Source organism: Sylvia atricapilla, chromosome Z (genome assembly GCF_009819655.1).
Source record: "Sylvia atricapilla isolate bSylAtr1 chromosome Z, bSylAtr1.pri, whole genome shotgun sequence".
Classification (NCBI taxonomy): Eukaryota; Metazoa; Chordata; class Aves; order Passeriformes; family Sylviidae; genus Sylvia; species Sylvia atricapilla.
This window is the reverse complement of record NC_089174.1, coordinates 23,726,509-23,747,249: the sequence shown is the minus strand read 5'-3', so window position 1 is coordinate 23,747,249 and position 20,741 is coordinate 23,726,509. Positions and strand designations below refer to the sequence as shown.

At 42.2% G+C, this 20,741-nt stretch overlaps 3 long non-coding RNA genes across 6 annotated transcripts in view; all 3 read left to right on the top strand.

Annotated features, from left to right (window-relative positions):
• LOC136374088 (uncharacterized) overlaps positions 1–20,741 on the top strand; it is a 212,896-nt gene that overhangs the window by 182,363 nt on the left and 9,792 nt on the right. The gene's annotated exons all lie outside the window — the stretch shown is intronic.
• LOC136374094 (uncharacterized) lies at positions 2,202–4,499 on the top strand. Its single transcript, XR_010745827.1, has 2 exons — positions 2,202–3,261; positions 3,898–4,499. It is a non-coding gene; the product is annotated as an uncharacterized lncRNA (long non-coding RNA).
• On the top strand, positions 5,801–11,224 carry LOC136374087 (uncharacterized). 4 transcript variants are annotated; one of them, XR_010745817.1, is made up of 3 exons: positions 5,801–6,974; positions 9,519–10,835; positions 10,973–11,224. It is a non-coding gene; the product is annotated as an uncharacterized lncRNA (long non-coding RNA). The 4 variants fall into 4 exon arrangements; XR_010745819.1 differs by having other exon boundaries at positions 5,829–6,974; positions 10,248–10,835; XR_010745818.1 differs by lacking the exon at positions 5,801–6,974 and having other exon boundaries at positions 9,338–9,612; positions 10,248–10,835.

The following is a 20,741-nucleotide window of genomic DNA, read 5'->3' as shown; positions in this document are numbered from 1 at the left end:
CTTTAAAAAAACCAGAACACCAAGCATAGCATCTGTCCTTGTACATACAGCATAATAAAATGCTTTCAGTTTTCTCACTTCTTGCTCTGAGAACTCTCCTGTGCAACTCTTCATGTACAATGAGTTGTACTCTACAAGGGTGCACCTTTGCAACCACTCAGGCATTTTAATACCTTCATCAGTTACATAAAGGTAAGAAGAAATTGCAATACTTTAGCAACTAAATTTAATAATAACAACCCCCACACACAAACAAACAAATGAACAACAACAATAAAAAAAAACCAACTAAACAAAAAAGCAGATGTAATTTAATTTTTTTTCCCCATGAATTTATAGTTTTCAGTCTGTGGTCCAAGAAACACCAGGTGCTAATCTGTTACACAGCACTGCTACCTCCTCCATGTTCTCCCTCTTCTTCCACAGCTATCAATCTATTTCAAAAGAAGCCTTCAAAAATCAGCTGGAAGCAAAGCCTAGGAGCCAGAAAAAATGTGCTTTATCAGCTTATGGCTTTTTTAAGAGAGATACTAAAGAATAATCTCTTAGAATTTTACTCTACAGAAAGTACAGAAACACTGGCTTAGCACCTCATTAACTGTAGCATAACTATAAACCATAAAGATTGGTCATTGTGTGAGACTACAGAACAATATGTAAATTCACTTAGTCTGGAAAGGTCTTCAGGACAGTGCATGACAGATCTTGACACTTTGATAGAAACAATTCAGTACATGAGACAAATTTTATAGTACTCTTCTCTTTGTTTTTACAAGTACCAATCCATTTAGTTATAAAGAAGCGTAAAATAATCCTGTTGTTTGTCTGTAGTAATTCAGGGCTATGAAAGCCACATGCCCTGAAAAAGTGCCAGCTTGTGCAAAATGCAAAGGACCATCTGTTCAACAGCACAATGTTTCACAAGCATATTGTGTTGGTACTCTGTTATGTATTACCTCCCCAGCAAACTTACAATTTAATTCCAGTTCTTCATCAATGCACTCAAATGAGAAGACTGATCTTTGTCATTTTCAAAACAACAGTTACACTCCAGAAGAATCAGTAAATGGTCAGTAAATAGTGGCATTCATCAGTAAATGGTGATTCACATACTGGGAATGTATAAGTAGGGATGGAAAGGACCTCAGCGATGTAGAAGTTTATGTATTCTAGCTGGATTAAGGGTGACAAAAAATTAACAGATACGTTATAACTTTGTCTGTAACTTGAAAAAAAAGGAACCCCTGCGTCCAAGACACATCTAAGCTGGCAATTAGCCCTTAGAAAGTTTTCCTTGATGTCCAAGCTAGATTTTGATTTTTACAGATGTTTCCCCCCTATGCTCTCCTGTCCTGGTCTGGAATAATTTAGGGGAGAACCTCTAAAAGGAGTCCCCTAAAAACGAACCTCCACCACCCCTTACCACCCCCCCCCCCCCCCCAGCCCTGGGTTCAGGAAGGAAAATACCTTGGAGGAAAAGTGGAAAAAACCGGTTTATTGACAAATGAAAAAAACCCCACTCCCCAACACTGAGGAAAACGGCAAGTTACTGTGGGGGAGGGCGCAGAGCTTCTTCCGCGGGCCCCAGAGATTCTCCAACTTCTCAGGTCAAGTCAGGTCCGGAGCCGGTCCAAAATCTTCGGGGGGGGGGGGGGGGGGGGGTTTGCGGCTCGCGGGGGGAAGGGAAAAGAAAAGGAAGGAAAGATAAAACAAACAGAAGCGGCGAAAACCAGCAGGCAGGAGCAGGCGGCAGAGAGAGAGAGAGAGAAGCAGCAGCAGCAGGCCAAGCAAGCAGCTGAGCCAGAGAGCAAGCAGCAAAAGCGGCAGGCCCTGCCAAAGAGGGAGGGGGGCAGCTGGTAGACATAACAATGTAGTCCAAGATATGGGTTAGGGGACAGCGTCAACCCAGAACATCTCCTTATCTCCAAAAATTTCTCACCATGCCTTGAAGAAAAGAACCACAACCCTATTACAATGACATTTATATTTCTCAGCCTTCATTTGTATATCCTTGTTTCCAAGTATTTCTGGTTTTATTGTAAACATAGATTTTACAGTCCTGTAATAGAAGGCCATGAGTTGCATAAATTCCATAAGTTTGTTTTTTTTTTCTTAAGTAAACATAATTTATTTTCAAACCTAATATTCCGTTCTTCAGCAGCAGAGAATGCTGATGGCTTTATGCAGTGGAAGCAGTTGTTGGCCATTTACATTTGTATAGTAGATAGTGGCACCTTGAGACACAACATGAGAAAGAAAAAAAAACATCTACTTTGGAATTTATTTCTTGCTAAGTATTATTTGTTTGTTTTCCATATAACAAGAGTTTTCTGTACTCTGAAAACACTGAAAAGCTACAGCTACACAGAAGAGGTTAACAGAAAAGAAAGGTTTCTGTTGAGTCTTACTACTTCACATTCGAGGTTCACAAGATATTCATAATACACCTCAGATATTGTTTCAGATATTTTAACCTTAGAGCACAAGCACTTCGTTACCTCACTAGCCACCCTTTCATCACTCATCAGTTCATAGTTACTGCAATTTACTTTACCCTTCAGAGCTCTTACCAGGGAATGCACTCAGAAGAAAAACTTCCCTCCATTTGTTTTTTTGGCAGCAAACATTCTTGGATAATATGGCATTTCAGAAGAAATAATTTCATTTGGCACCAGTAGAGCTAACCATGACATCCCAGCAGCTGGAATCAGCTCGTAGCCAAGCTTGTCTAAAGACTGATTGCCTAATTTGGTACACTACTATAACTGGGAATTGGAACAAACACTCAGGACAAACTGGAAATAAAGCTGTAATCTGCAGGTGGAACTTGGAAAAAGGACTTGGAGCTGAAATTTCTTGTGAGATAATACACAACTGACACATCATCCTATCTGCATACTCACAAATTTCTCCAACACAGATTTGTTTGAACAACTGTAGACACTTTGGTTACTTGGCAGGCAATACGTCTATTCAGTGAAAGAAGGTGCATGAACAGGCTGAGAATATGAAACACTCTGCAGCTATTTCTCTACAACAACTATGTAGGACTTGCTGGTTTTGAGGGACCTGAGGCAATCCTAATTCTGAGCAACATTAGCAAGCATATGTCATCCAGGAATTCAAGCTGCATTGCAAGCAGAGCCTGTCATGACTGTCATGACTTAAGCTCAAAAATCACTTCAGGAGCTGAATTGCCAACCAGCACATCCCACCAGCAAGCAATGTGAGAAGCACTGAGCCGGATGTGACACAGCAGCAGTAAGCAGGCTGTTCAAGCCACAGGTCACTGCTTTTGACCACTGCTTTGGTCAATAGCTTTTTTTCAGCTATTCAGCTGGTATATATGTTGTAAAATAATTCGTGCTAGAGAATTAAAGATTTCAGCGATTATGAAACCAAATCCAGTAACAGAGGAAGAAAGTGATTTGCACCAGAAAGAAGGGAGTCACGAAGCAAGATAGGCTGCCTCTGGAGATGGGTCTGACAACACCTCCGTGATACTCGTGATAAGCATCTACCGTAATATGCGTCACCAAATATGTGTATTCCCAAATTGAATTCCTGTAAAGAGAATCAAGTATTCATCCCTTTGTTATAAATGATTAGAAGCCAATTCAAAATAACAATTTATTTAGCAATTTCCCAAAATCCAATTAAAAAGCCATAATAAAATCAGACAACATCAATCAAATGCTGGGTGGGCAGAGTGACAGTAACTATGGTACCATCCAACTTCGACCACACACACTGGGTCTCGGTGTATGGTTTTTATACAGTTTATTTATTCTGAGGCTAAGTCCATTGAAAGTCTAAATAGTGATGTTTTTAATTTTTTAATTTTTTAATTTTTTAATTTTTTAATTTTTTCATTTTCTTCCTTTATTTCCAAGCAAGGTTTTGAAAGGGGTTCCTGTAAGTATGAAAAGATGATTTGATAGTCTTCCCGGATTTCTTCTTTGGGGTGCTGATTTGATCCTCGGCTGGATCACCCACCAAGATTGATATCAGATGTTGAGAAGCTGTGAAGTGGAGGCCCATCCTTGATGAATGGGCCATCTCCAGTCCAGCCACCTAATTTCTGTTGCAAATGTTGTGGTTTCACAGCTTGCACAATAGGCCTTGGAATCTCGGAGATGCCCTGGAGTAGCTTTTTAATAGACCAAACTTTTGATACAATATTATATGCACGAATTTATCCATTACATTTACCACACCTTCCTGGAAAAGTTTTCAACAGACCGCAGCGAAAAAGAAAAATACATGAATATGCTAAAGGAGCAAAAAGCAACAAAAGAGCAAGAAAACCCCTTTTCAGTCAGAGAAAATGTATAAAAACGGGACCCTTCAAAGGCAGAACTCGTGAACCATGGAGGAATTCGGAGTGATAGAGTCCGAATCATTCACCCAGTGCCAACTCCGGGCTCAGCACTGTTTTGCTTTGTGGCTTCTTCAAAACTTATACTTTGATTATTTAATATATTCTTTTTAATTATCAAGTTGGCTAAGTTGTTTATAACACAGCTCAATCTTCTTCACTGAGATGGAAACATTTTTCACACTTTTCTAAACAGGTGAGAGTCTCCTAGAGGAATCATCACCCACCACTGAAGCAGACACACTTTAAAATGAAAGCCCAGACCTTTGAACAGTCTGCATTTTATTTTTCCAGAGTTAAAGCACTTTATTTTTCCGGAAAAACTGGTAGTTTCAACAGTACCAAACACTTCCAGTTTGGTACAACAGTACCAAACACTAGTTTTCTACTAGTGTTGTAATCAAAATGGTTAATCTGCCTTTGACATAATAGCATGGAGCTTATGTTGGATTCCTCAGTAAGGAGGGCTCAGATGAGGCAGAGAAACCAAAGCTTTCCCTTTCCTGTGAGTAAAGCAGGTCCAGAATGCTGGGTGAACAGAGAAAAGAATGGTAAGAAAATGGTAAAAGATTTGCTTTTTTCAGCTATTCACAAGAGGATATACCAAGTGTTTTGTAATGAAAAAAAACCCTTCTCTACATGTCATGATAGATTTTGGATTTATTGATATAAATTTATGAATAATAAATTCACTGTAATAAAGCTAGTTAATAAAAGTATAGCATATACCTACTGGTTCCTGTATCCTTTTAGCTGGGCTTTTCTGGAATTGTAGTATTTTTTATAATAAATTAAAGCCTGAGTGAATCAGTGTGCGAGGCCCAACATCTTAACTCAGTCAAATTTTTCATCTGTGATTGCAGGAACTATCCATCCTGTTGCCCGAAACGAAGTGAAAACACAAACCAACAAGGAGTCAGTTTATGTCGTGCTTTATTCGGGGCCCGGGGTCCTGGGGACCAGCGTCCCAAATCAGGATTCCCAAAGACCCTCATCAAGACTCAGGTTTTTATACCTTTTTACAAAGATTACTTCATCATACTACGTGACAAACAGAAAAATTCTTTGATCAAAGCAAAGACATTCATCTACCAGAAAACAGACTCCTAAAATAATAAATTCTGCATGCTTGTCTTGTTTAAAACTATAGGTTAATTACCAAAGTTTACTTTTCCCCATCACTAGACCCCCTCCTAGTAATATTTCAAACTTTATCTTTAAAACGATTTGCCCTTCAAGCATGTTTTTCATGCTTTGCTAATTCCTTTGATTATTGTTTCCACAGACCCAACACATTCCCAGGCTACCTTCCCAAGGCCTAGTGCCCTAATGCTAGCCAAGAAGCCTTAGCATAACTACTGCTATACGATTTTCTGATATTTGGTAACAATCCCATCCCTAAAGCTCTTGGGACACGACATGGCAAGAATAACAGCATTTATCAATCTTGCTTTCCTTTCCGCTTTCCAAAGAGGATTCACCCCACACAACGGGTCTGTTCCTAGATCTGCTGTTGTTACCACACCTGACTGTAGGACCCATCTGTGCAGCAGTGCTTGACCACTGCTGTGTGCCTGATGGAAGCGTGGAGCACATTCCTGATGTTATAAAGGCTTATTAGAAAGTTGGCTTTTCACAAGTATTAAAATGAACGCTATATGTTTAATATAGAAAGTTTCACTGTATTTTCTTTCTAACAGTCTTAGAAATCTGATAAATGCATGTTTTCTTTTTGAGTTGTAAAAGCTTTTTTTTGTAAAATCAATCAAACCAGTTACCCAAACTGAAGCAAACCCTCACCAGAAGATAAAGGGAGGGAGTATTTCTGCATTCCTGAATTGATAGATCAAGATAAAGGTGAACCAAAAGCTGCAAAAAGGAATTAATTGACCTCCTAGTATCAGAAGAGTAAAACATGAAGAAGACTACCAGACACCAACAAGAACTTTAAAATGTTAACTTGGTAAAATAGGACAAGTTATAGGAAAAGGGTGGGCCAAAACCCAAGGGAACACCTGAATTCGAAGGAATGTTCGAAAAATGCATGTGTCAAAGGTCAGTCCTTAAAAGCAAGGAACTTGAAGGAATAGGTGTGCTTTTTTCTATTAAGGCACCCCAGCTGGAAAACTTCTTGCTTTTCTATTTCCTAATGGTTGTTTTTAATTTTTTTTTTTAATTAAACTTATAAATTCTTCTAAGAAAGTGAACTTTGTTTTTCACACCGGGAACAAAGCCGAGCTCGGTTCGGAACGCAAGGGCACTAAACGCCCCGGAAGCCTTGCAGCCGACGCTGCGATTCCGCGCTCCCCGCGGGATGTGCCCGTCACCCGGCAGGCTGCGGCCGCCCCCCGGGCACTTATCAGGAGTCACAAGTGGCCCATAAAAAGCAGCATGTCCTCGGACTACAGCTCCTAGCGTGTCCCGAGGCTGTGGGAACTACATCTCCCGCCGTGCCCGGGGAGGTGCTGATGCGATGTCCCTTGTCGCTGTGGGTGACAGCGCAGCTCAGTTGGACGGGGGCCGCGGCGGGGTGTGATGGCCGAGGTATCTGTTTCTTCCTCGGACGCAAATTTCTCTCCAGGAGCTGCTGATCAATGTAAGTTGGAGAGACTTTTCCCAATACTTTTCGAGCTCCGAGAGAACATTTGAAATTCACTTTCCTCATTTTTCCTTTCATTTCTGATAATCTGCTAATTTATCTTACAGATTTATCACTGTGCCCTTCCGTTACTCTATCTTTTGCTTTTCCGCTGCTGAAAGGTCTTTGTCTCTTTCTGTGCTCACACGACCACTGCAGTTTCTCAGCCTCATCCCATTTAGTTTTGACCGTGGTGTTTCTAAGACTCATTTGAGAGAAAATACTTTGATATATTCCAAAACAGTACATGGTTATTATGACAGTTGAAAAGCGTGCATGCCTCTTTGGTGTGCCCTTAAAAGCTTACAGTTTTTGGCTCCCTGGCTGTATTTGGAGGTGGGGTTTGCTTTAGGTGTGTGTGAAGGGAGAGGCAGCACCGTGGGCCACACAGTGCCAGCGACAGGCTGACCATGGAAAATGCTGGCAAGAGAAACCCTGGTTTCCAGGAATCAGTCGAGCATATGTCCAGTGCAAAATGCCTCTTGAAAACAGTTCACTGCTTAGCAATTCCTCTTTAAGAAGAGGCTACGTGCAGGGTGTCGTACTAACTGATGTGCCTGTCCCATAACACTCTCTTCTTATTTAAATTAATCTTAAATTTTGGGATTTTGCACTGTGTTTAAAATACTCTCTATGCAATTATAGTAGGATATAAATAGTATTTTGAGTTCAGTATATCTTTTTATATGAACTGATGTTATGTCATTTTTACTTAGTATCTGTCATGTCAAATAAGGAGGTGGGAACAATGTTAAAGAGACAACTGGAGATGCTATATGAAATAAAGTATATATGGGAAGCCTCAAACCACTGCAAAGTAATTATTTTATTACTTGGAAAGTAATATTTTTTGCACATTTTGTTTGTTGCTCCTACCCCTACAGCTGTAAAGTAATGTAGAATGTGGAGTACTTTATTGACAAAATGGTTGAAATTTATTTTCAGGTTTCATTTTCATAACTTCATTGATCATTCATGTTGGTTGAACACAGGTGAACTTTTATTCCCTTTCCTTTTGCATTTGCTTATATGTGGTGATAAGAATATAAGGTGTGGAATGCTAGTGTTAAAATACCTTTCTAATCTAGATTTCACACAGAAGCTTTGATTGCTGAGCACGAGGTATAGTTACTGACAGAACAGTTCAGATATGTAACATTTCCTGTCAGAAAAAGCTAAATTTTCTATTTTTTTTTTAATTACATAACCTCTACTATTACTTGATGGAATAGTTGGCTAAACTGTAATGAGACAAAACTCAGGCCATAGATCTGTAAGATGCACTTCACTCATTTTTTGACTTAAAATTGTGTATTTTTAGGCAGTCGTGAAGCAAGAAAAAATATCTACAATTCTTGGTTATTCACTGGCCTGGTTTAGAGCAGCTGCTGATTTAGAGCAACCTGACCAGGCCAAAGGAGAATATAAGTAGGCTTATATGCACCGAACCAGTTACTATCAGTTATGGTCCAGATCCACTTTTTTTCTCCCTGAGGAGTGTAAATATGGAGTTGAATACAGAAACAAAACAGACCTGAGACTTGGATCATGTTTTCTTGAGGGCCTTAGTTCTGTAGTAGCTTTGGAGAAGCTGAGGTCTGTATTACTTTTGTGCCCAGTGTAAAACCACAGTGGACTTTAGTTTCGGTGCATTTAAGTTTGTATTTATTGTTTAGGCTTACTTAGATGGCAGTGAAGCTTAGAAGGGAAAACATGAATTGAAACAGGTACAGGCAATTTACCCATCTTTGGAAATTTCTCTTCTTGTAGCTGAAAAAACAGTTGACAATGCTTGTCTGCTTTAAGTAGATTATCTAGTTCATTTTTTTCCTTGTTTTTATCTTATTTGTCCAGCTTTCAGCATGGATTGTTGCTGAATTTTGCTGTTAATGTATATTTAAATTGATTTAAAATATTAAATGTATTTAAAAACAATAGCCATGTGCTGATCCATGATAGCCTGTTGCAGTTTATAGTTACCATGTACTTGTGGTGTCTTATGGAGATCTGTGACACATAGATTGCACATTAAGTCAGTCTCTGATAGCACAACCTGTATTTTTCTAAGATTCTTAGTATTTTCAATATAAATACCTTTTTAAAGTGTAATTGTAGGTGCCTGATTTAAGGTGCCTGATACTGAAATTGCTCCCTTTGCATTTAGATTCTGCCTTTTTATTACTATAAAAACAATATGATGCTTGGATCTAGGTATTTCATGGCATGACTTAATATGCTTTGTATACTGTCTGTTGTGCAGGCAGGATTATGTAATATATACACGCTTTACATAGTTGTTGGTAATTAGCTCAGGAAGCAAGGAAAATTGTTCACTTAAAATAAGCGGACTCAGAAGGCTGTGCAGAGGTATCAACGTAGATTCTGCTCAGTGATTACTACATTAACACTTGTCTTCATAGAAGTAAGTTCTGTTGACAGAATTTTTGTCATAGCATGTAACTGTAACACTAAATCCTACTTTTTTGTTGTTGTTTTTCATAGTAAGATGAGGATCAAATTCCTGTGAGAAGTCTTACCATCCAACCAACCAGATGTCAAAGGAGATTTAGCAGATCTAAACCTCTTGGAATTCTATGTAAAGCAAAGGATATTGAATATCAAAATTCACTCTCAGGATTTCTAATTCAGTGGGTGCAATCCCTGGTACACAGACTAGGCAATATTTTTAAAAAATCCTTGTCACAGTGGTGTGTCAGGATGCCGTAGCTGTTTAAAGTTTCTTGATCATGTCTATTTTGATAGGGCAAATACTGGAATACTTGTACTTGAAATTAGTAGTTAAGAAAATTCTGTGTTATTCTTTGTTCTCTGACTAAACTCAGTGCTTTTAAGCATTTAGCTCTGCTAGTTCACTATCTGCATTAATTAGTAGGCTTGTTTTCCTCTGCTTTATCATCATAGAATATATGTCACCCTATTCATAGAGGTACAGTTCTAGACAAATCTGACTCAGTTGTCACTGTAACTGACTGGAGTGTTCAATTTGTTTCCTTAATTTTGAATTCTTTCAGAAAGAAAAATTAAATCCCTTAAGGTAATTGTTTTCTTTTTAGTCAGCTACAGCAACAATGAGCAAAACTTTTAGGGTAATCAGTAGTATTTGTTTGGCACTTGAACCTACTAATAATTATTGATTAGGATTTGAAAGCCATTTTTGTATTTTCTGGAAAACTTAGCATTTTTGCATGGGATTTTCTGCCTCTTTTCTAGTGGTGACAAGCATACGTTAGGTATGCAAGAAGCTTGTGGAACTATATAATCAAGAGAAGAGGTAGTTTGAGTACTTTACTGTCTCTCTCCTAAGAAGAAACTTCCTTTTGATTAGAACTACCTGTTTTTCATCACAAGAAGGGGAAGGTGGGATTCCTTAATTCGATTGCCTATGCTTTGTATGCTGCCATCCATGCAGATGATGGGGACAGTTGCCTCAGGGCACCCCTAGCTTTGACCCCCCCTCTGCACTCTCCAAGTCCCTGTCAGCATGGCCTTGCAAAAATAATCCAAGCTGTGGAGCTGTTAAATGCAGTTAAAGAGAGTCCTGTTTTCTCTTTTTAAGCTCTATTGACTTTTTCCACACTGAAATTTCAATATGAGCTGCTGCTGTTCTTCTCTTTGTATTCATTTTTTTCTTAAGGGTTTATCCAAGGGCTGTCTGGGTCTACTTTTACTGTTGATTTCATGCAAGAACCAGAGTCAGGATTTGTACTCTTCAGGTCACCTCACTTACGTACTGTACCTTGGAAGATGGACAGGTCCTACAAAATGCCCTGGGACTTCTTATTGCTAAGCTGGAAGCAGGTAAATATAGCTTGTTACTTTAAACATTAATGCATTGTCCAGCCTCATAAGGTAATGTTGACAGTAGCTGGAAAACTTGCTTCAGACCTCCAATTCTTTAAAGAGTGACAGGGTGGTTAATTTCTCCCTGTTGATAGGTGGCCGAAACACATCAGAAACTCATGCAAATGAAACAGGAGGAAGGAGCAGAAAAGGCAAAGCTTTTGGAAGAAAATGCTCTGGTTACTGAAAGACAGTACTGGACAATAATATTTCTGACTCCTACTCATCTAGATACATGTATAGATTAAGTGTAGCTGGACTTTAAATGGACCTTAAAAGTCATGAAAATCTCATGACCATTTGTCTCATTAAGGTTAATTCGTATTAAATTGCTCAGGAACTGCTGAGTGATTTGACCTCTTGCCTTGCCAGCTGTGCCACTGCTGTCCCTTCTGGCCGTGCTGGTGTGCGGGCCAGCAGACAGGCCGGGCTGAGCAGCACTTGGAGCCCCAGGTCTCGGCTGCCAGGACCTGACCGGAGTGGCGGAAAGTGCCAGCCGCACCAGGCACCATCTCCCTCAGGGGCTGCGGGGCTCAAGGCACCGGGAAGCCGCTGAAGGGCCGGTAAGGCCGCGGCACCAAGGCTGCCACAGGGGACAGCGCCTGTGAAGGAACCCTGCTGTTGCTGATGTGCTGCTGGTGCCTATGACACTGACAGGATGGTGAGGCGGTGGGGGCTGAGGGCACTGGGGGAGCTGAGGGTGATGGCAGCGGAGCGTGGGTGGGCATGGAAGAGGCACAGGCTGAGAGGGCTGGCAGGGCTCAGGGCACTGGGGACGCTCAGGGGGATGGCAGCACTGGCAGGGCTGATGGGCTAGATGGCTTTGGAAGGACTGGGGAGCTTGTGAGTGTGCTGAGGCTATGGCAGGGCTGAGGGCGCACTGCAAGCGATTCAGTGCTCCCTTTGCTTCCTATAGATCTCCATCTGCTTGACGATCCCAGAAGGGCTGCTCTGCACAGGACTGAACCACCAAGGGGGAGCGGAGGGAGGTGGACTGGCCAAGTTCTGCCTGTATCTTGTCCTACCCCTTTATGTACCGAGTTACCATTGTGTCTGTATGTAGTTATGCCTCTATCTGTCTCCAGTTTTACTTCAGTACCTCAGTATGTATGGAACAGTAGAGCTCTACACAGTTCTATGTCTTCAGTTACAGGAAGATCGAGGTGTAGATGGGTACTTTGCTAATTGTATAGTTCTGTATGGGTTTGTGTTGTGTATAGACATTTTTACACAGAAATCAATGTATTTATACAATGCAGATTGTTATGTTTATTTCTCTGAAACACAGCTCTATCTGTGTTTGAATTTCTATGGTAAACCTATGTCACACTGGACAGTTTCCTTCAAACTGTTTAAAGAGGGAATTTAGAGAGGGACAGGGATGTTTGTCACTCTCTCCATACATGTATCAGTACAGCTGCTGTTTTGTAACCTGTCAGTGATGAGATCTTGTGAACTGGTAGTGATCTCTTTCAGTCGCCATGGAGTCAGCAGAGACATAACTATGCACAGTAAGCGTCTAACAGAACTTGTTAATTGTATAGAAGAAGCAGGGATACAACAAGTTGTAATACATTTCCTTTTTCAACTCAAGTGGGCTTTGGTGCACTTCTCTCTGGGCAGCTCCACTGAAGCGAAGTGCAATCAGTGAAACTTTGGAAGGTGTTGGTTGGTGTAATTGGGAGCAACTTGCAGATGCCCGCTTTAGGGATCCAGGGGAGTTTTGGCAAGAAGTGCTCATGGAGGCTGGAGGAAAACAGGCAGATGTGCCCAGCTGACCCCCCGGTTGATTAAAGGCAGGCCAAGAAACTGTAAAAGGGTTTGGGCAGGAGGTGGAGCCACATGTTTGGGGAGAGGGCACTGCAAGGGCCTGCCAAGGAAAGCTCCAGTTGCCATTGGGAAAGCAGGCAAAAGAAAGAAAGCCCCAATCCAAGAAGCATCTCCCTTCTTTTGGGACAGCCCAACTCTAACCCATTGGTGCTTCTAGGGCTCCTGTTTTTCAGGTTTGAGTGTGGCCAAGTGACCTGCCCATCACAAGCCACCCTTGATTTTTCACCTTGGCCTCCAGAGCCAGAGGCAACATCCTCCTCCCAGGGCAACACTGTGAAAGCAGCCACTGTGCTGCCTAGGAAGGTTGGCTATGGGCTCTGTAGAAATCAAGGGCAGGGCACAAGCCCATGTGATGGAGGTGTCCCATTACACTCTGAAGAGATGGGACATCCCAATGCACACAGGGGCCGTTTGGACAGCCTTGACTCAGGCTTAGGGGCATGCAGAGGAGCAGCACTGAATGGATTGTGGCCAAAAGTGCTGTGGCTTTCCCCTGACCTGGAGAGGCCTTGAGGACAGGTTGCCTTGTAGCAAGGTGCAGGCCTGCCTGCCCTGTGCAGTCCTCTGCAGGTGCTGTTGGCATTGAGTGACACAGGGCATGGGCTGAGTTGTTGCTTTCTAGCTCCTAAAATCAAAAGCCAGACAAGACTGAGAAGATCAAAAGTAGTTACTGATTCATGACTCCTGGAAGATGTGCTCTTCCAGGTGCACTTATGGCCAAATGCGCACTTGATGCAGGGCTTCAGCATTTGTAGGAGTTTTGCAAATGAGTATCATCGACAATAATCCCCAGTTAAAAGTACAGCTAATTAAGTGATTTCTTCTCTTGGTTTGGAGCCCTACTGAAGCCTCTGCCTTGCTTCTAGCCCCCCATTCATTGTTTCAAAATACATGGTAAAGTGAAATGGCCTTGGTTCTCTGAAGAATCAAGATTCAAAAAGGATTCCAGGAATGTGTTTGTCTAACAAGGTAGGAAAAGTACTGCAGTGAGCTAAGAAACTAGAGACTTTGACAAGAATTGTCTACAAAACTACAACTAGATGAGAAAGAAGTAAAAAGCAAAGCTCTTTTGGCATCACAGTATCCCCTCAGACAGCAAGCAGAGAGGACGCCACTGGCAGGTGAGGCTCATGGGTGGGAGGTTCATACTGCAGCCAGGCAGAAGGACCTTGAGGGCCTGGAGAAGGACAAAGAGGTGACTTGTTCTCCTCCAGGAGGAACTGATGGTCACCAACCTGCAGTAAGAGCCTGTGAGCTTAGCTGCCTTTGCCCTATCCCTGTCCCTGGGCACAGCTAGTTTTGCCAGAGCCCATGCCCCCCGCCCCTTTATGCTGTATGCACCAGTGTGTGTGCCAGCATCAGCAGGACAGAGAGGGGGGACACACCAGCGCTCTGTGCCAGGGAGGCCACCTGCAGCTCACTGCTCTTCCTCTGCTCTCTGCTGCCGGGGCACCACCCTGTGCCCCCCACTCTATCTGGCCCCGGAGCAGCCCAGTGCAGCAAAAGAAGGTTTGCACTGCCTCTCTTACTCCACTCTGTCCTGGGTTGTAGTTTAGGATGTATTCTATCACCATCTTCAGTTAATGGCCCATCAATGCCTTCTGCATGACTCAGAGATAACTCCCTCTGGGAGTTATCTCTCTCTTTAATGGGCCATCAAGGCCCTCTTCCATGACTCATCATCCCATTGTGAGATGCTCCGCCCATGGGGAAGACCCAAGCATTCTCACCTGGATATAAGCTGGGATTTGGGGCAGTAGAAGCAGCCCTCACCCACTGGATTCCCAGAGGACCGGAGCTACCAGACCTTTCTACAAGATTTCTGTTTCAGGAATGGTATAAACGGGCCAGGAGAATTGCTCCTTTGAAAAGCCTTTATTAGTCAGCTTTTTCAAGGGGGAACTTGAGGGGTCGCCTGCGCCGCCGCTGCTTTGGGGGGTCCGAGCTGCCGGGCCCCCCCCTCATTCACTCCACATTCGCTTGTCTCCACTCCCGCCACCGGTTGTTCTTACTGATGCTCCTCAGTGGCGTCCCACGAGGCTAGCGAGCGTCGTCCTCTGGTCCGGGATGTCCAGCTGTCCAGGAGGTCCGGGATCGGGCTGCGTCTTCCCGTCCTGGTCCTCTTCTGGGCGTGGCTTAGATCCCGGCGAGCCCCCAAATTGTTATAAACGGGCCAGGAGACTTGCTCCTTTGAAAAGCCTTTATTAGTCAGCTCTTTCAAGGGGGAACTTGAGGGGTCGCCTGCGCCGCCGCTGCTCCTGTCGCCGTTCTCGCTCCTGTCGCCACTGAGGATCAGGTGTCAGGCGAATCTGCTGCTCTCGCCGCAGCAGAGTCGGGAGTTCCGGCCTCGCGCGAATCCCCCGGAACTCCACTGGGCTCGTGTGGTCTAGGGGCGTCACTTCTTCCCAGTCTCTTTGTGGTTATGGCGAGGCGGCAGAAGCAGAATTCGGTCTCTAGGTAGCTGAGGGTCTTCTTGGTGTTGTAGTGTCTCCCTTTTATCTGGATTTTGTGCTGGGTCCCGGCTTTTGGGTCTGCTTGCTGGCAACTGCACTTCGGTTTGGAGCGGTGCACCACGGAAGTCTTTGGATTTTCCTATTAGGCGGGGCCGGCAGTTCGAGGAGCCGGCGGGGAATGGGGACAGCCTAGCCTGATGGAAGGGGAAGGGAACCCGGGGTTTTAGAGGGGGTATACAACTTGGAATAAGGTTTTGAGGGTACAAATTTTGGTACAAACAGCATAACTTTCTTAGGTTACAACTGGCATAACATTTTAAACAGCATAACTTTTTTAACAAATGACAGACTGTGTCAAAAATGGGAATTTCTTACATTTCATACATTTCAGTCCCCCCTCTATTTCTTTGATCGAGCCTTTGCCCGCATCAATTCTTTTATTTAGTTCTTTAGTTTGAGGTTTTAATTAAAGTAAAACTATTCTCTTATAGGGCACTTTCCAGTTAGGCGCTGCTTAAATGTTGCAGCATTTCATGCAATCTAATACTGCTTTATATCAAAACACGTGGGATTTACATGAGTGTGAACTCTTATAAGGGACTGCAGGTTCTCCCCGTCATAGATGGGATGGTGTGTGTATGTTTATTAATAGGACTATGATTAGTTCTCCCAAGAGTCCAGTATGAACCATTGTCTCGATCTCACCTGGTCTTGCCTCTTGGGTTGGGGAAGTGGGACAATAGCTCTTAGAGCATGCTCTTTCGATGTGTTTGCTCGATAGGACTATGTTTTAGTTCTTCCAAGAGTCCAGTATGAACCATTGTTTTGATCTCACCTGGTCTTGCCTCTTGGGTTGGGGAAGGTATTTAGCTGGCCTTATGGAGTTCCTTTCAGTGTATTCCCACTTCTTTTTCAGTTTTTGATTAGCCCTTCTGTGGTGTGCCCTATGAGAGATCTGTAATGATATTATCACAACTTTTTTAAAACAGCTTAACACTTCATGATAACTTAGAACAACTTACAGAGAACATTTTTAAATGACAGCTTTTGATAACAACTTGAAAGATTTTGAACAACGGGTTTTTTGTTGGTTTTTTTTGTTTGTTTCTAATTGGGCTTTGGTTGTCTTTTGAATGTTATTTTAAGTGTGTCTGGGTTTCTAATGGTGGTCTATTTGGAGGGAGTCTTTGCTGGGGTATCAGAGTCACTGGGAAGTGGCAATGGTCTTTTTATTCGGGATAGTTGTGTATGGTGAAGCCCCTATGTCTGACCTTGGTCGAACTCAGATTTTCAAGAGTGCTAGGGGCAGACATTTTAGCCAATTCATTCTAGTTTTTGTTATTAATTTAGTTAATACATTTTTGAAGGTTTTATTCATTCTCTCAACTCTTCTTGAGCTTTGAGGATGCCAGGGTGTATGTAACTGCCATTTCATTTTTAAGGCTTTAACAACATCATGCAGGATTTGTGCTACAAAGTGGGGGCCTCTGTCTGAAATGATGTTATTTACCAGTCTATATCGGGGGATGATGTGTTCTAGTAGTATCTTTATTACTACTTGTGCTGTTTCTCTTTTTGTAGGGAAGGCTTCCACCCAATGCGTTAAGTGATCAACTATAACCAAAAGATGCTTATGTCCTTTTACTGGAGGCATTTCTGTGAAGTTTGTTTGTATATTTTGAAAGGGTCTTAATGCTATTTGTCTTCTTCCTGGTGTGGGCTTTCTCATTACTTTTTGATTTACTTTTTGACAAATTAGGCATCTTTCAGTAACTGCTCTAGTCAGATTATAGATTCCAACACATAGGTGTTCTTTCAGAAAATCATTACACAACTCTTGGGTGCCCCAGTGAGTTAAGTTGTGTATTTTTGCCAGCATTTTTCGAGCTATTGCCTTATTTAGGAATTTCTTTCTATCTGGGGTCAGCCATTCCCCTTGCTTCCTTTGGTGTAAACCTAACTTTTTTATTTTTTGTAATTTATTTTTATTATACATTGGTTTATTAGTTTTGTCAGCTGGTATATCATTTAAGGTAAGAATTTTTATTGGTTCTCCCAGCTTTTGAGCTGCTAGTTTGGTTGCTTGATCAGCTACTTGGTTGCCTCTTCCTTCAAATGTGTCTCTTTTTTCATATCCTTTGACATGTACAATTGCTTTTTTTGGGGGCTTCGTAAGAGATTCTAATATTAATTTAATTAATTCTTTATGTATCAGATCTTTCCCTTTTGAATTTAGGTAGCTTCTTTTTTCCCAGATCTTTCCAAATGTGTGTACTATTTTAAATACATATCGCGAGTTTGTGTAGATTGCACCTCGGTCTTGTTCTAATAAATCTAATCTCCTTTTGAGAACATAGACTTCACAACACTGGGCAGACCAGTTTGGGGGTAGTTTTTCTTTTTCTGTAACTTTTAAATTGTTTCTTTTTCTACCTTCGACTATTGTATAGCCTGATATCCTTTTTCCTTCAGTCAGCCTAGATGATTCATCAATAAATAGCACCCTCCCATATGGTAGAGGTATATTTTCAAGATCCTCTCTTGCTTTTGTTTGTAAATCTATGATTTCCAGACAATTGTGCTCTAAGTTTGGTGTGGGTTCCTCTGAGAGGGACTGGGCAGGATTTAGACTTTTTGATGTAGTTAGCTCTAAATCATTGGTGCCGGTTAAAATCACTTCATATTTTAAAATTCTAGAGTCAGTCAGCTATTGTTGAGCTTTTTGGCTCAACACTGTCCTGAGATCATGGGGGGTGTGTGCAATGATTTTTCCTTGCAGTGTCAGCTTTTGTGCTTTCTCTACAAGAACAGCTGTGGCTGCTACAGCCTGGAGGCAGGCTGGCCACCCTCTTGCAACTGGATCTAGAAGTTTGGAAAGATATGCGACAGGCTTTTTGTGTCCTCCCCATTCTTGGGTTAATACCCCATAAGCTATTCTCCCTTCGGAGTTAATGAATAGGTTAAACTTTTTCTTAAGGTCTGGGAGACTCCGGACAGGGGCTGAAGACAATTTTGTCTTTAGGTCTTTCAACTGTTCTTCATCTCTATCTGTCCATTTCACAGGTTCAGGTTGGACTAATTTCTCATATAGAAATTTAATACTTTGGGAATATTTTTTTTTCCACAGCTTGCAATAACCAAATAGTCTTAATAATTTTCTTGTATCTTTCTTTGTGGTTGGAGCTGGGACTGAGAGCATACCTGAGATTCTCTCAGGGCTTAATTTCTTATACCCTTCCCCAATGAGGTGTCCGAAGCAGGTGACCCACAATTCTACAAACTGCAGTTTGTTCTTTGACACTTTGAGGCCTTTTTTCCCTAGAAAATTCAGTAGATTAATACTGGTTCCTTTCACTTCATCCTGCTTTTTCCCTGACATTAGGAGGTCATCTACATACTGCAGGATTTGCACACCGTTTTTAGGGATAAACTGTCTCAGTAACTCTTCTAGGGCTTGCCCGAAGAGGTTTGGGCTTTCAGTGGACCCCCGAGGAAGACGAGTCCATCTCAATTGCTGCCCTCTCTTACTTTTAGGGCACTCCCACTCAAAAGCAAACCAATCTCGGCCCCCCTCTGCCAAAGGACAGGCCCAAAAAGCATCCCTTAGATCTATTACAGTAAACCAGGACTGCTTTTCAGGAATCCTGCTCAGGAGCGGGTAGGGGTTTTGTACCACCGGGTGCCTGGTAATTGTCTTTTTGTTCACTTCTCTTAGGTTTTGCACTGCCTTTTTTATAGTCAGAATAGGAGTGTTGTGGGGTGACATACAAGGTTTTAATATTCCTTTTGTGAGTAGATGGGTTATAATTGTGGTTAGTCCTTTTTTCCCTTCTAGAGAAATAGGATATTGCCTGACCCTTATAGGAGGTGTCTTTTCTTGTATTTTTATTTCTATAGGTGGGATATCTAAATATCCATATTTTCTCTCCTCAGCCCAGACCTCTGGCCTGACTTCCCCTAAGTCTCTAACAGTCAGCCTTATGATTTGTAGCACCAGTCTTCCTTCTCTAGGAAGAATCCTTACTCTTAACTGAACTTGCAGGTCCTTTCCCAGCAGGTTACTGTTTACTTTGGGTAGATATATTGAATTAGTGACACATCTTTTGGAATTTTCTTTAATTTCTACATTTTTTATAACTGAAGCCTTGAAAGGCTCCCCTTCTGCTCTTAGGACTTCACAAGTCTTTCTTCTAATCACAATTCCAACTGGAAGTCGGTTAATACATGATTTATCTGCACCAGTATTCACTAAAACCTCAAAATCTTCATGTTGGGGACCTACTTCAAAATTTACTATGGGCCCTTCTTGATGTTTTATGGGGTCCCCTAACACATAGAGCCCATGACACCCCCAATCCTCTTTGACCTCCTTCCTCAATAATTTTTCTAATGCCTCTTGTTCCCTCATGACAGTCTCATCAAATGACATTTTTTTGCAATGTTTCTTAAAGTGTCCTATTTCTCTACAATAATAACAGGCTCAGGTCTCTCCTGGTCTCTGAAGTGTACCCCAAGGTGGTGGGTTCCTTCCTCTTACCTTTCCTGGTAATGATTTTGTGTTTCCTTCACCCTTAGTATCCTTTCTGAGATCCTTTACACTTTCCCTGGCCACGGCTACCATAATCCTGGTTTTTTCCTTTGTTTTTTCTTCTTCTCTCCTAAGGTATACTCTTAGGGCTTCCCTTAATAATTCATTTATTTCTCGGTCTTGCCAGTCTTTCATCTTTTCAAGTTTTCTTCTGATATCTGGCCAGGATTTTGTGACAAACTGTAATTTTAATAATATCTGTCTCTCTGATCTATCTGGATCCAAATTTAAATATTGCTGGAAATTCCGTCTGAGCCTGCTCAGCCAGGCTGCTGGGGTTTCATCTTTCTTTTGGGTCCTGTCAAAAGCTAATTTGGTGTTGCTACTCCGGGGAACTGATTCTTTAATACCTCTTATCATTAGGTTTCTATAATCTTCCATATTTCTCCTCTCTTCTCCTCTGTTTGGGTCCCACCCTGGGTCAGCTATTGGCAACTTCTGGTCACCGGGGGGGCCCATTCGGTTTTCTCTTTCCCAGATGCGCATTCCTGCTGCCCTAACCAGCCGAACCTCGTCTGGATTGAATAGTATATTTAAGATGGAGTTTAGTTCTCCCCATGTATAAATATTTGGGCCCAAAAAGTGGTCAATCTGGTTGGCAATTCTCACTGGGTTTTCAACTAGATTCCCCAGCTCTTTCTTAAAACTTCTGACTTCTGACGCTGTTAAAGGTGTATTGACAAATCCTATTCCTCCAACTGCCCCACCCAGTGGGACCTCCCTTAGGGGAAAGAGTTTGGTTTTTGACCTGGTGTTACTGTAAGGTCTTTCTGGGTTTTTTATTGCCTGACAAGATGCATTGTTAGGTGCCAGACCTAGCTCCCAGCTGTGAGGGGGTGCAGGGATTGTGGATGGTGAAGGAGAGGAGGTTAGACCAGTGTTAGGGAATGGCAGAGGGTAAGAGAGGTTATAAATTGGAGGGGGGTAAGCTGGGGAAGGAACAGGGATTACAGTTTGGGAAGGTATGATTTTTAGGTGAGGTTGGAGGATTAC